Genomic DNA, 15,252 nt, shown 5'->3' on the forward strand with positions numbered 1-15,252 from the left:
ACACCTTCTGCTGGAGACCTACAGAAAGACATTGGAAGGAGGAAGATCCGCTCTTCTTTGCCTGCTTGCATTTACTTGCCAGCACATCTGTTGGAACCTACCTGGACAGAAGACCAGCTCAAACAACTAGCCTCATGGGGCTGAGCAACTACTAGCTCCTTGGACTTCCCATTCACAGCTGACCATTGTTGGGGAGTTGGACTACAGACTGTAAGTCACCACAATACATTCCCTCAATATATAGAGATTCCATAATTTCTGTGACTCAAGAAAACCCTGACTAGCCCAGCGATGGTGGCACACATTTTTAATCCCAGCACTTGGAAGGCAGAGGAAGGGGTGGATTTCTGAGTTCGAGGCTAGCCTGGTCTACAGAGTGAGTTCCAGGACAGCCAGGGCTATACAGAGAAACCCTGTCTCAAAAAAACAACAACAAAAAAAAAAAAAGAAAGAAAGAAAGAAAAGAAAAGAAAAAGAAAGAAAGAAAGACAGAGAGAAAGAAAGAGAGAAAGAAAGAAAACCCTAATACAATAATATGTCCTGATTATGGTTTCCCTTCCCTCTACTCCTTCCAGTTCCTCCTCCACCTCCCTTCCCATCCTGATCCACTCCCATGTCAGTCTCTCATTGAGAAACAAACAGATTTCTAAGGGATAGTAATAAAATATAATAAGATTAAACAAAAACTATTACATTGGAGTTAGACAAGACAAACAAACAGAAGGAAAGGAGCCCAAGAGAAGACACAAGAGTCAGAGACCCATTCATTTGGACACTAAGGAATCCCAAGAAAACACTAATCTGGAAGCTACTTCGTGTGTTTGTGTGTGTGTGTGTGTGTGTGTGTGTGTGTGTGTGTGTGTGTGTGTTTGTGTGTGTGTGTGTTTGTATGCATGCATGCATGCAGAGGACCTTGTACAGACCGGTGCAAGCCCTGTGCAAGCCCTGTGCATGCTGCCTCAGTCTCGTCCTTTGATCATGCTGATTTAGAGGGCCTTGTTTTCCTGGTGTCCTCCATCCCCTCTGGTTCTTACATTCTTTCTGCCTCCTCTTCTGCTGTGGAGTTCTCTGAGCCCTGGTGGGAGGGATTTGATGGAGACATCCCACCTAGGGCTGAGTGTTCAAGTCTATCATTGTCTGCATATTGTCTAGCTATGTTTTTCTATATTTGTTCCCATCTTCTGCCGGAGGAAACTTCTCTGATGATGGCTGAGCAAGGCACTGATCTGAGTATAACAAAACATATATCATATATATAGATCATATATAGATCATATATATATATATTATACAATACATATTATATAAGAACAATAGTATTTGGATTTAGCATAGGTCCCTGTGTTATCTAGTCTCTGGTTCTTGGTTATCTGTATACACTGTGGGGTATGGATTCCATGTGGTGGAGTGGGTCTTAAATAAAATCAGACATTGGTTGGTTACTCTCACACACTTTGTGCTACCATTGCCCTAGCCTATCTTGTGGGATACCATTGCAAATCAAAGGGTTTGTGGCTAGCTTGGTGTTTCTCTTTTGGTAGCATTGAGTGCCTTCTTGTACCAAAGACAGTAGAATGTAGAATGTAGGGGTGAAGCTTTATGGAGGCGGCAATCCAATGTCTCCATGTTCAATGAGTTGTGTAGGGCTGAGCAAGAACCTATCTTAGAAAGCCACTGTATCATAAATACGTCTTTACCTTACCTAGAAAATAAATATTGTCCTATACCTTATGCATGTGGGGAGCTGGGAAGATAGCTCAGTGAAAAAGCTCAGTGAGTAAGTATGTTTTTTCTGTAAGCACAGGGACCTGACTTTGAATTTCCAACACTCATATAAAAATCCAGATGTGACTACAAAAGCCTGAGGACCCAGAAATGTAGAGATGGGAAGATCCCAAGAGCTTGCTGAACACCAGCTTTGTAAAAACACAAAACAAAACAAAACAAAACAGCCCAAAAAACAACAACAACAAAAACAAAAAACCACCACCAACAACAATAAGCTTCTGGTTCAGTAAGGGACCCTGTCTCAAAGCAATAAGGTGAAGAAGTATACATACAACATCTCATTCTCACCCTCCAAGTGAATGCACAGCTCATACACGTGCATGCATCATGTCTCTAAGAGGAGATGTTTTCTGATGAACCACAGCCCACCACGGCTTACTTCAGAACACTCTGTTGCAGACGTCTGATGATCTCTTTGGTCCAAAGAGTGAAAATCTTCCTTGTTTAGAACACCATCACTCCAGGGCTTAACATAACAGGTCAAGATCTTAGGTTATATACGTAGTAGGTTTTTAAAAAATATTTATGTGTTTGCCTGCATATATACATGTGCACTACTTCATGTATTGCTTGTGGAGACCAGAAAGGGGCATTGGATCCCCCTGGAACTGGGGTTACAAGCTGTTGTGGCCCTCTTGTGGGTACTGAGAACTGAAGCTAGGTCCTCTGGAAGAGAAGCCAGGACTCTTACCCTCTGAGCCAACTCTCAGCCCCACATATTAGGTCTTCAATATCTACTAATGAGAATAGTTATGAGATGCTTGGGTATAAATAGATTTAATAAAGCCATGAGTTCTTACCAACAGCTCACATTCCATGAACACAGATCTCTTGCCTTCACAGCAGTGGACACAACTTAGTTTTGGTATAAATTCTGAAAGAGCAACCCCCTGGAAGAACCAGTGTTGCTGAAATGAAAGAAATACCGTGTGGAGTGACACTCAGTGGCAGAAGTGCTTAGCTTCTCTGTTTTCTGGTGGTAGAATGGAGTGCTACTCTCAGAGCGCTAGTGATGCAGCTGAGTGTGCTGGATTAGCATGTGTAGCTTTCAGATAGATGACAGAATGGCCTCCCAGCTCTTCTTCCCTTGTCACTGGCTACTCTTAGGCTTCTTAAAGCATGGCACTGGCTGTCCCATGCCTGGTCCCTGGGATAAAACTAAGAAGCTCCCTGACCTCCAAGATAAAGGAAATTAAGTTATTCAAGATTTACCCTTTAGAAAAAAAAAGATTTACTCTAGAATTATAAAATATTGATACATTTGATGGCAAATCAAGGAATTTCTATAAATGTAAGATTCAAAAATGTGGTGCCACTGTCTTAATTTTTCTGATGCTGTGATAAAACATGACAATCAAGACAGTTTAGAGAAGGCTGGGTTTATTTGGACTTACAGTTTCTGAGGGATAAGAATCCACCACTATCACTGTACAAAGTATGGCAGCTAGAAGGCACGGCCATTGGAGCTGCAAGCTGCAAGCTCACGTCCTAAGTTGCAAGCAGGAAGTAGAGTTGACTGGAAATGGCCTGTGGCTTTTAAAACTCCAAAGCCAGTGATAGACTTCTCTTAGCAAGGCCATGCCTCCTAAGCCTGTCCAAATAGTACCTCTAAAAGGAAAACTAAGTGTTCCAATGTCTGAGTCTCTGGGGGACATCTCATTCAAACCACCACATTGCCAAAATCCAATCAAGATGCCCAGGCAGTGCTGCGCTGGTGAATGTTTATGGCTCTCTCAATAACATCTCAGTTTGCAATGTTTGACAATTACTGAGGTGTAAACACTCCCATGAGTATCAATTCGAACCAAGAGCTTGATGTAATTAGACAAAGAGCAGAAGAGAGGTACACAGCCAGTTCTACCATGAGAATATACTCTAGACTTAGAGGAATACAGGACTAGGATGGGACTGACTTGTAATCAAATACACTTAAACCAAATTAATCACACTTTGTGTTGTTTGAAGGAATGCCGAGCAGACTAAAGGAATTGGTGACCACAGAAAACAGAAAGGGAAAGAATAGAGAGCTGAACTGGCAGTGCTTGTCTGAGCTAACTGTACAGGAAGACGTTGCCCTACCTGAGGACACAAGCTGCAGCTCTCGGAGATAGCTCATGCATCCTGGTGGCTGCATGAGATTAGAAACAGAACTCTACTGGTACAGTTAAATTCCCTGCTCAGCAGGCAACTTTCTGATTAGAACTCAGAAGTGGAAAGTTCTGGCTTCTTTGGAGACTCGGTTGTGTCATGTGATGCTTTTCTGGAAACTGCCTTATGAGAGGATGTTTTTGCTGAAGCAGACACGTTGGAGGATGTTTTGTTAAAAACAGACATGTGGTGTATTTCTAGAAGTTGCCTGGAAAAGGGGCATGCGATGTTTTGCTAGAGTGGATGCTTGAGAGAACACTGATGTTAGGGAAGGGTATAAATATAATCCAACAGACAGTGGATGATGCTGTGTGGTATTGGTTTGCCTTGCAACTCTTTGCTGAATTATCACTTGTGAACTCGTAGAGAGAAACACACCAAAGAACTTCTGGTGGTGTTCCGGGGCTTCTTGCCACTTCACAGACTCAGGCCAATTGACAGAGCCTTGCATTTTCCTCTAATCAAACTGTCACTGCTGATTTGTGTGAACTGCTGATATCCTGACAATGAAGATTGGATTCACCCCAAAGAACTATTTCTAAACAGGTCCACATCCTCCTTTGCTCTCTTAACCTTTCATCTCCACTCCCTCTGGTGGATAGTGGCCTAGAATGGAGGTTAAAGCATTTAAGTACCCTTATTAAAGTAGATCTTAAAGAATAAAAGCCTAGGGGCTGGAGAGATGGCTCAGTGGGGAAGAGCGCTGACTGAGTTCAATTCCCAGCAACCACATGGTGGCTCACAACCATCCGTAATGAGATCTGACGCCCTCTTCTGGTGTGTCTGAAGATAGTGACTGTGTATTTACATATAATAATAAATCTTAAAAAAATAAATGCCTACAGAACTTGCTTTCTCTTAGTCATTATCCAGGGGAGAGAAGCCAGGCTCTACTAAGCAACAGGCCATGAACAGTTTGTTTCTCATAACCTGCATTCACAAACATCTTCTCATTCACTCTTTCACCATACTGTGATTGTTCTCCAGCATCTTGAGACTGTGTGGGCTCTGGTCTGCTCCTTCCTCTGCCTCCAGGTTCAGCGCAGATATGCTGATGCCTGGAGGGAATAGCAAAGGCATCATGCCTGGTCATCCGTCAGTGCCTCTACACAGATGTTCTTCCTAAACCATTAGCTTTTGTGACTGTTCTAAGGAGGTGGGTCTGATACAAGCTGCCTTTGAGAATATCCTTCATGTCTTAGTCAGGGTTTTACTACTGTGAACAGACACCACAACCAAGGTCAACATTGGGGCTGGCTTACAAGTTTAGAGGTTTAGTTCATTATCATCAAGGCAGGAGCATGGCAGCATCCAGGCAGGCATGGTGCAGGAGGAGCTGAAGGCTGCTGGGAGAAGACTGGCTTCCAGGCAGCTAGGACTAAGGTGTTAAAGCCCACACCCACAGTGACACACCTACTGCCACAAGGCCACACCTCCTAATAGTGCCACTCCCTGAGCCAAGCATATACACACCATCACACTTCCCCACACCTAAGATGTATATATGTCATACTCTAGTTCCAATGACACCCCATACGGTTTTTCTTGACACAGGAAGAACTGCTCCTACAAAAGCAGCCACACAACCTCTGTTCCTCTATCGTACAAAGGAGAAGAAGACTGCAGCAGGATGCGGAAGCTTCCTACACCCGTGGGGTATTTTCTGCTAATAGCCCCTGAAGAGCAGGAGAGAGGGCAAGGAAGCCTAGCGATGGGACGACCTACCTTTGAAATTAAATTCCAGACATGGAGTGACCTCTGCCCCTCTAACATTTAGCTGCTTAACACTGGTGTCAGTGTGCCACCTGCCAGAGGCCATGGTGCTTGCTGTGAGCCAGAGGGCACACTAATTAGCTCCAGTGCTATGCATCTGGCTGACTTCAACATGAAGACACCAGAGGGGGCAGATGGAAGGACAGCTGGGGATTGGAAGCACAGTGAAGAAGCAGCTTTAGTAAGGACCACCTTTGGACCAGCTTTGAAACTCTTCAACTGTCTTGCAGTTTTGCTAGCACCCTCACTACCAGCTCTGCTTATCTGGAAATTGCTGTGTATATGAAGGTCTTTATGGTCTTGGACTGGAACACAAAGACAGGATGGCGTCATAATTCTGGGAACCCTTAAGAGTCAGTGTATAAGAACCCATTTTTGAACATTCTGTTGATGCACACTTAGCAGTCAAGCATCCCTCTTTCTTCAAATCCTGGGTTCTGTCAAAGGCGATGATGCACAGTCGCAAATGCCCCCCAAAATGAAAGGGTTGTGGAAATCACATTCATCCATCTTGCTTGTAGTAGTAGGGGTTTGTTTGTTTGTTTTTGTTTTTGTTTTTTTTGTTTTCGTTTTTTTTTTGGTTTTTAGAGAGTTTCTCTGTGTAGCCCTGGCTATCCTGAAACTCACTCTGTAGACCAGGCTGGCCTTGAACTCAGAAATCCACCTGCCTCTGTCTCCCAAGTGCTAGGATTAAAGGCATGTGCTCCCCCACCACCACCACCCCCCGGTGGTAGTATTCTACACTTTTGGCTTTGAGGTTTTTCTTTTTGAGAAAAGGCTCTTAATGAGTCCCAGGCTGGCCTCAAATTCACTATGTAGCTCCAAGATGACCTTGAATTTCTCATCTTCCTGTTCCTCCTTCCCAAGTTGGTTGGGTCAAACTCAGGACTTTATGCCTGGCAGCAAGCACTCTACCAGCTGAGGTACATACCCAGCCCAGCTTTGAAACTCTTCAACTGTCTTGCATACTTTAGTGACAAGAGTGCAAAAACACTTGGAAACACTTATTTCATCTCTACTTCTCTCCAGGACCCCGTGGCCCACTGTTTGTGGGATTCCTGGGTGTATTCTATACATCATACAGAAGAAAACCTCTCCTCATTCAAAAGAGTGTCCTTGCTGCAGGAGGAAAGTGCTTAGTGCTGGCTGTGGTTTCTAGCTGTGATTTCTAGCGGAAGATGCAAGGAGATGCCAGTGGCTTCCGGGATGCCTTCCACACTGACAGCATCCCTTGCTACATACAGACCGGAAGATGCAAGGAGACGCCAGTGGCTTCCAGGATGCCTTTCACACTGACAGCATCCCTTGCTACATACAGACCAAGGGAAGGAAACTGAGAGTAAGCGGACGCGAGGATAACAGGGTGTACTGCAGCCACTACCACCCTTTATTCACACCATACTCCAATAGCTTGCTGTTTTGAACCTTTTAAAATTAACCCTCCACCATGTGTATGTATGCACGTGTGTCATGGTGAACCTCTGGAGGTAGAGCCAGTTCTCTTCTCCTACTCTGTGGGATTGAACTAAAGGCATCAGGGTCGGCAGCAAGTGCCTTACACACTGAGCTATCTCACTGCCCCCCCATACTTATGCACTAATATTTTGAGACAAGGCCTTTAGTTGAACCAGGGTGCACTTATTGGGCTAGCCTGGGCTGCTCAGCAAGCTCCGGGGATTCACCTGTCTCTGCCCTGCCTTTCACAAGCACTAGAGTTACAGACATGCCAGTTTTTATGTGCGTGCTGGGAATTAGAACCCTGGTCCTCGTGTTTGTGGGGCAAGCACTCTAATGACTGGGTCACCTCCCCCAGCCTAAGATGCTTCAAGAATGCTTTCACTGAATTTGCTCTTTAACCATGTCGTGTATGTATAGGGTGCACTCTAATTATTCACATTTCCCCATTAGAATCCCCAGCCCCCCAACCCCCTTCTCTATAAGTCCTTCCCATAGGCATGTCTTTTATGGTCTAGTTAACCACGACAGCTATGTGCTTAGAACTATTACAGCCAGGTGGGCACCTCAGCTAGTTCAAAGCTGGAGACAATAGCTCCCCTATCCTCAGAATCCATCAGTATCCAACAGGTCCCCGCGAGGCCCATGAGCCCCACCCCAATATATAGCTGCCTGTTGACAGCCCCAGCCTTGTGCTGGCCCATGGTAGGCCTCAGCTTTTGTGAAGCCATACTAAGCAGACAGAAATTCAGTGCCCTCTTCTTATTCTCCAGCTCTTCCATCCTGTCCCCACTTCCACGACCAGCCATGAGTCTTAGAGGGGGTGGCACACAGTGTCCTATTTAGGGAGAACTTCAATCATCACCCTTCTCAGCACATTGAGCACTCATGTGTCTCTGCATTCTCCATCATTCACACCTAAAAGAAGCTTCTCTTAGGCTAGGGATAGCATTTGTTTATGTGTAGACAAGTATCTAGAAGACAGCTTGACATGGCAAATTAGCTAACAACAGTGGCATGCTCACCCCTAGGGCCTATGACATCCTCAGCTATGGGATTTGGCCTGGGTTTACAACATTGAGGCATGAATTACTTCATAAGTACCCCCATAACAGTCACCCATTATTACATCAGTGGGATACCCTGCCTGGTGACTTGGTACTATAGTTTGTAGGGATCACCTTGGGGTAAAAAGAATGATGGTTTTCCTCGCCCCTCCCCTGCCTCCCAACCTGTATAAAATCTTCTGGTACCATGAAAGCTAGCTAGCAGTGTAAGATCTTTTATCTAACACTAAAGTCACTTCTGATACCCAGACAGAACTTTCTGAACTAGTAATAAAAGACCTAAGTATCTTAGGGTTTTACTGCTGTGAACAGACACCATAACCAAGGCAACTTTTATAAGGACAACATTTAATTGGGGCTAGCTTACAGGTTCAGAGGTTCAGTCCAGTATCATCAAGGCAGGAAAATGACAACATCCAGGCAGGCATGGTGCAGGAGGAGCTGAGACTTCTACATCTTCATCTGAAGGCTGCTAGCAGAATACTGGCTTCCAGGCAGCTGAGATGAGGGTCTTAAAAGCCCACAGTGACACATGTACTCTAACAAGGCTACATCTCCAAATAGTGTCACTCCCTGGCTCCCATAGGCTTTTCAAACACATGAGCATATGGGGGCCATACCTAAACATATCATAATGCAAAATACATTTAGTCCAACTTCCAGAGTTCCCATTGTCTATAGCAGTATCAACAATGTTAAAAGTCCAAAGTTCAGGGGCTGGTGAGATGGCTCAGTGGACAAGAGCACTGACTGCTCTTCCGAAGGTCCTGAGTTCGGATCCCAGCAACCAGATGGTGGCTCACAACCACCCGCAATGAGATCGGATGCCCTCTTCTGGTGCGTCTGAAGACAGCTGCAGATTACACCAGAGTGAGCGGGGCCGGCAGAAGTCCTGAGTTCAACAGCAGCCACACACATGATGGCTCACGGCCATCTGTACAGCTACAGTGTACTCATACACATAAAATAAATAAAATAAATCTTTAAAAAAAAAAAGTCCAAAGTTCAAAGTCTCTTCTGAGATTCATTCAATCATTTAACTGCAATCCCCAAAGCAAGACAGGAAACCAGCTGGGCAAACTCCAACCTCTGCATCTCCATGTCTGATGTCAAAGTGGTTTTCAGATCTCCACTCCTTTTTCATCTTTGTTGACTGCAACAAACTTCTTTCTCCTGGGCTGGTTCCACTCCATTAGCAGCTTCCCTCAGCAAGTATCCCATGGCTCTGACATCTCTTAACATTTTGGGGTCTCCAAGTTAACTTCAGCTTCACAGCTCCTTGTTCCAATGTCTGGGATCCACACATGATCCTTTGGACTCTTCCAAAGGGCTTGAGTCACTTGTTTGCTCTGTTCTCTGTAGCACTCTAATTTCAGGTTGATCCACTCCACTGCTGCTGTTCTTGGTGATCATCCCAGGGTACTGGCATCTCCAATACACTAGCATCTTCAACTGCAACTAGGCTTCAACCAATAGCCTCTCATAGGCTCTCCTCATAGTACCAAGCCTCAAATTCTTTGCATAACCCCTTCAGTTCTGTGCCATCAATTGCAACTGAGGCTGCACCTTCACCAATAGTCTTCCATGGCCTCTCACAGTGCCAAGCCTCTGCTGCTCTCCATGACCTCTTCATGTCTTCAAAACCAGTACCACCTGGGTGGTTCTTACACATTACCAAGTCCTGCTGCAGCACGAGGTACAACCTTGGCAACCTCTGGAACACAGCTTCTTTGTTCTCTTAGAAAACTTTTCCAGATTTCACCTCACTGATGCTGATTTCTCCTTAATCACTGCTAATTTCTTAGCTCCAGCTAACCAGCATTAATTGTCCCAGTAGTCACTTCTATTCTTGACTCTAAAGCCAGAGCCACATGGCTGAAACTGCTGAGCTCTGTGGCTTGCCAGAGCTGGAACATGGTGGCCTCTCTGCTCTATTACATTATCAACTTTCTGTTCTCCAACTCCCTCACCTCCTAAGTTTGGTTGTCTTGGAACTTGTTCTGTAGATTGACCTTGAACTCAGAGGTCTCTGCATGGCTCTATCTACTGGAATTAAAATGTGTACCAGCATGCTTAGATTTAAGCTTTTCTTCACCTAGAACTTGCTTTGTCCCAGGCTGGCCTTGAAGTCAAGAGATCTGCTTGGCTTTGTCTCCTGGGATTAGAGGTGTGTAATACCCATGCCTGGACCTAAATTTAGCTGGGTGAGATCTTGCCCCAAAATCCCACTCCCTTAATCTATTAACTCCTACAACATAGGATTCAACTTGATTCTACCTCTGCTGTGCCTTTAATACTTGAACCCAAACTGAGTAATTTCCTTAGCCTAAAATCCCATCTGCCCACGTTTTCACCAAACATAGGCCATCCTACATACCCACTGACTTATTCATAGCTTCGGAACCCTTGGCAACACAGATAGTGGCAGGGGAGCACAAGACAGCAGAAGGGGTAAGACCTGCTCTTGCTTTTCAGCTGACAGAACAGAACCAACGGGGTGCTAGCAGCCTTGTGTGGTCTTGTAGCTAGGGTTCCAGAAAGCAAGGGGTGGAAAACCAGTGACTAGCAACATTGTTTGCTTCCCACCCCTGGAAGCTATGCTCTGCTGGCCCAGGGTTCTTGTGCCAAAGGTAAGATGCTCGGATGCTTTCACTAGGAAACGATGATTGCATTCAACCAGCAGCTAAGAGTGCTCACCCATTTCAGGTCCCTCATGGCACTGAAGAAACTGGCAAAGGGAATTACTCTGCTGCCTGGGAGACAGATACTCACTACTAAAGGGAAGCTGGAGGGGAGGAAGTGTCTGGATACTAGACCACTGAGCACACTCGTCAGGATCACCATGTCTTATGACTAGCTTCAGCAATGCGCTAAAGACAGTCCAGCTGAGGCAGAAAAATAAATGGTCCAAACCCATTAGGAATAATGGTCCAGGCTATGCTATCAGGTGAAGACCCACAACCAGCTGGACTAAGCGGTGGGAAAAGGCAGTTCTAGCAACCAGTCTGGCCATATAACATTCTAGGAACAAGGCCCATAGTCGTCAAGAGTGTTTTCCTTTTTCAAGGGATTGACTCCTAAGGTTGGGAAAGCTGGAAGTTCAAAGACTATAAGGTAGGATAGCAGGCTGGACAGGAGGGAGTAGCCAACAATGCAGATGGGGTCTAAAGGGGGTTAGCTGGATGAGTTCCTTCTTCAGGGGTCAGGTGTTTGGTTTCTTGTTGTGGGAGGTGGCTTCAAATCACTGAATAAAACCCATTATCAGCTTTTATGAGTCTACTGACTCATAAAACCACACTCACAGCAATATCTAGGCTAGTATGTAACAAAAATACCTAGGTATCATTAGCCAAATTAACATTAATTGGCATGTGGCTGGACTGTGGACCTCTGGCCTGGAGGAAGAGTGAATGGATGCATTCACTGATTAGATGTAGTGATCTGTCTCAAGCATCTGGAAGTGTGGAGATGTTTTTATTCAAGATAGGAAGACTGTGGCAGCAGTTACAGATGAGGGTGAAGGCTTTGAAGTTTGAGTCTCTTAAAATTCTAAACCATCAGACGCCATAAAGGAATCTGGTTACAAATCTAGGACCTGGGTTGGAAGGAGAGCAGGCTCAAGCCCTAGGAGAAGGTCTGTCTTTTCTGTGGGCCTTTTCTAAGAGCCTCACTCAATTCTTAAGTTATGGTAAATCCTTCCTGCACTACTTTGGGATGTACCAAAATAACCATCATCAGAAGCTGACATACAGTAACATGGAGGGAGCTCTGCAGCAGAGGCAGTGTGCATGCACAGGCTGGGTTCTGAAGGGGAAGCCCAGCCTGTAGCCAAGGGGCTGCATCTGGAAAGCGGAGTGGTTTCCAATGATAAGATGAAAATGGCACTAAGTTGGGACTGTCTGGAATACTGGTGGGACCCACATACATGCTATTTCAGCCAGCTGTTTTCTGATGTCTCATTTATGAACAGGAACAAGCCTGTTGCTACCATGAACAAACAGCACAGCCCCAGGATCCTTTTTCTGGGTTCTCACTCCAGCCCCACTGTCTCTTTTCAATTGAGAGGTCAGCTCTGTCCCCTCCTCTGTGGAACTGAATGCTATGGTTTAGCCCAGAGTTCACCTTCTATCTTCAGGAGAGTCTCAAGATTCATTCTCATGTCTATCACCAGCCCATACCAGTGTCTGGCGCGAGGAAGAACAGCATGTGCCAAGATGAAATGAGCAGAGCAGTGGAACAGTGGCATCAAGGAAAGAAATGTGGTGGCTCTCATGTTCTTGGAGAACCTGAGCTTCTCTCATCCTCTCTTCCTAAGGAAGTGCCTCTGCATCAGTGAGGGCCGGGTTTTCAACCCCTCCTACCTTCTCAAGAACTGATCTTTAGTGTTTCACTTTTGTCTTCAACCTCTTCTTTTAGGAGCATCCAATCTTCTGACATTGTGACATATCTACCTCTACAAAGTTCACACCCAAAACTCATGTATTCTAGGACAAAAGACATAGCTCAGACGTGGAGTACTTCAGGGGCTGGGAAAGCTAATTCTCTCCATTTAAGTAGGTCCTATAAATAAGAGACTCAGTCAAGGTAAGTAAGGGAAGAGTCTTTTGTCACATTTGTCCACTCATTAGGAACAGAGCAAGGGACAACAAAGCACAAGTGGGAGAAGCTGACCCTTGGACAGGGGTGTACAACCTTAGGGATCTCTAGAGGAAGAGAGCTGAGAGGATGGATATGTAGTAAGATGAGAGTTATTAGCTTACACAATGTGGTCTGAGAAGTCCAGAAGAGTTGGCTCACACCACGAAGACCAAGAACCTGGTACCTGCTCAGGCCCAAAGGCTGGGTACCTACCTCAGCTGTTCTTCATTGGTGCTGAAGGCCTGGAAGACTCCTGAGGAGCTTCAGGCCTTCCATCTACACTGGAAGCCTGAAGAAGCTGGTCCTAATGTCAGCTAAAGGATCAGTAGCAGCAACAGATGAACATGGCCTTGAGAGTGGAGGTCAAGCAGGCAAGAGAGCAAAACTCTCTGGCTTCCATGTTGTTTCATCTGAGCACTAACAGAAGGCCCCTCCCATATTTAGGGTGGATCTTCCCACAGCAGTTAAGACAGTCAAGACAACCCCCCCCCATGGATGTGCCCATAGGTAAACATTATGTAGATGAGCCTACACTGAGGCTTTCTCCCCAGGGGATCCCACGTAGTGTCAAATTCACAAAGACAGACATTACTTTAAAACCGTAACTTTCACCTCTAGTTGTCAAAGTCACATGCTTACTTCATAATGTACAATGTATTCCAGCTTTTTAAAACCTGAGTTTAATCCCCAGAACCCACATAGCAGCTCACATCTCTCCAGTTGCAGAAGATCTAACCTGACACCTTATGGCTTCCAAGGGTATCAGGCACATTTGTGGTATACATACATACATACATACATACATACATTCGGGACAAAAAAACATATATAAAATTTAGAAAAATTTATTAAAAATTTAGGAGTGGAGACAAGGACATGTCTCATAACAGTTTATAATAAGTTTCAGGAGATTTGACACACTTGTCTGGCTTCAGAGGGCACTGCATGCATGTGGTACAGATATGTGCTCAGACACACATGTATTTCTTAAAACCCCAAAGTCTTTACAAATCCCAACACTTTAAAAGTCCAAAGTCTCTTTAAGTGAGCTATAAAAATCAAAACCAAGTTATATGCTCAGGGCTATAACAAATAAACAATCACATCAAAAGGGAAAAAAAAAACCATCAAAATCCAGCTAAGAAAACACAAAATGTTGTAGTTCCCATGCCCAGAGTCTGCAATCTTCAATGTAAGGTTCTGGTCTCCCATGGGCTTAGATAGCAAAGTCTTAGAAGAATGACTAGTCCTATACATTAAATATGATAATATAGACTTAAGAGAGAGCCACTGACATCTCAATAGATATTACATTTCATTGTAAAGAAATGGGAGACAACACAGTATTCGCTTACTGTACGCACAAACATGTTTCTAACAGGACAAAAATGTTCATGTCAGTTACAAGCCTCTTTTCTCTAAGTTCACGTGGCCTCTAGGTATTTATAACTACCTAGCTGTACTAACTATTCCGTGCCTCCTCCACCCTCAGCAAGCACTTTAGTGGTCTTGGTTCCTTACCTGGTTAGAGAGAAGCATATATCCTCATTACTCAAGGATCTGGGTAATTTAATCATCCTGTCTGGGTTGGGCTCTTATAGTTTCCCAGAGTTTAATCATAGGACATGGGAAACAAAGAGATGCCCTGAAGAGACAACCTTGTATGTTGGGTTTCCCTAATGCTTATGTGTGTACACAATAACCGCCGATACAAAATCTTAAGATGAGTTAAGTCATTTCTCTTTTTCAAATCTTAAGTTTCAGTATGAATGTTTTAAACTTCTGGTGTTGTGTATCCACCAGAGAAGACTGCTCAGACATGGCTTTTAGACAATACAAAGTCTTTGTTAGCTGACCAGTGACCTCTCACTGGGTGTTCAGAATCCCAATGTAGCCCAAAGTCTTACTGAGGGTGAGGTAAGCACAAAAACAATTTGAGTTGACAAACTTCAGCTAAGCAAGGTTAGTACATTTAGAGACTGGAACTACAGCCTTTGATGGATTTGGTCTTTGTTTTCCTTTCAGCAAGTGGTACTGTTTGCTGAATTTATGGCCTGAATGGCATTACCATCAATGGAGTCCATTGGGTTAAGGTCCAGGATCCTGTTATGGAGGATGTCATGTGAATTCTGAGCACTGAACCTGGATCCTCTGAAAGAACAAGTGCTGTCAAACACAGAGCCATCCCTCCAGCCTGCTCAAGGCTTATATTAAGTGGCACAGTATTCACATAAATATTTGACTTACAGGTTTTGGCACTGGAGTGGACACCTGACAGCTCAACATAGCCTTGACCTTGCAAACCTGTCCCAGTTCCTAGATTACCCAAACTGCCTAGAACCTGAAAGAATGGAGGCAGGTTTCACACTGACATCTCATGTTT

This window comes from Mastomys coucha, unplaced genomic scaffold (genome assembly GCF_008632895.1).
Source record: "Mastomys coucha isolate ucsf_1 unplaced genomic scaffold, UCSF_Mcou_1 pScaffold11, whole genome shotgun sequence".
Taxonomy (NCBI): Eukaryota; Metazoa; Chordata; class Mammalia; order Rodentia; family Muridae; genus Mastomys; species Mastomys coucha.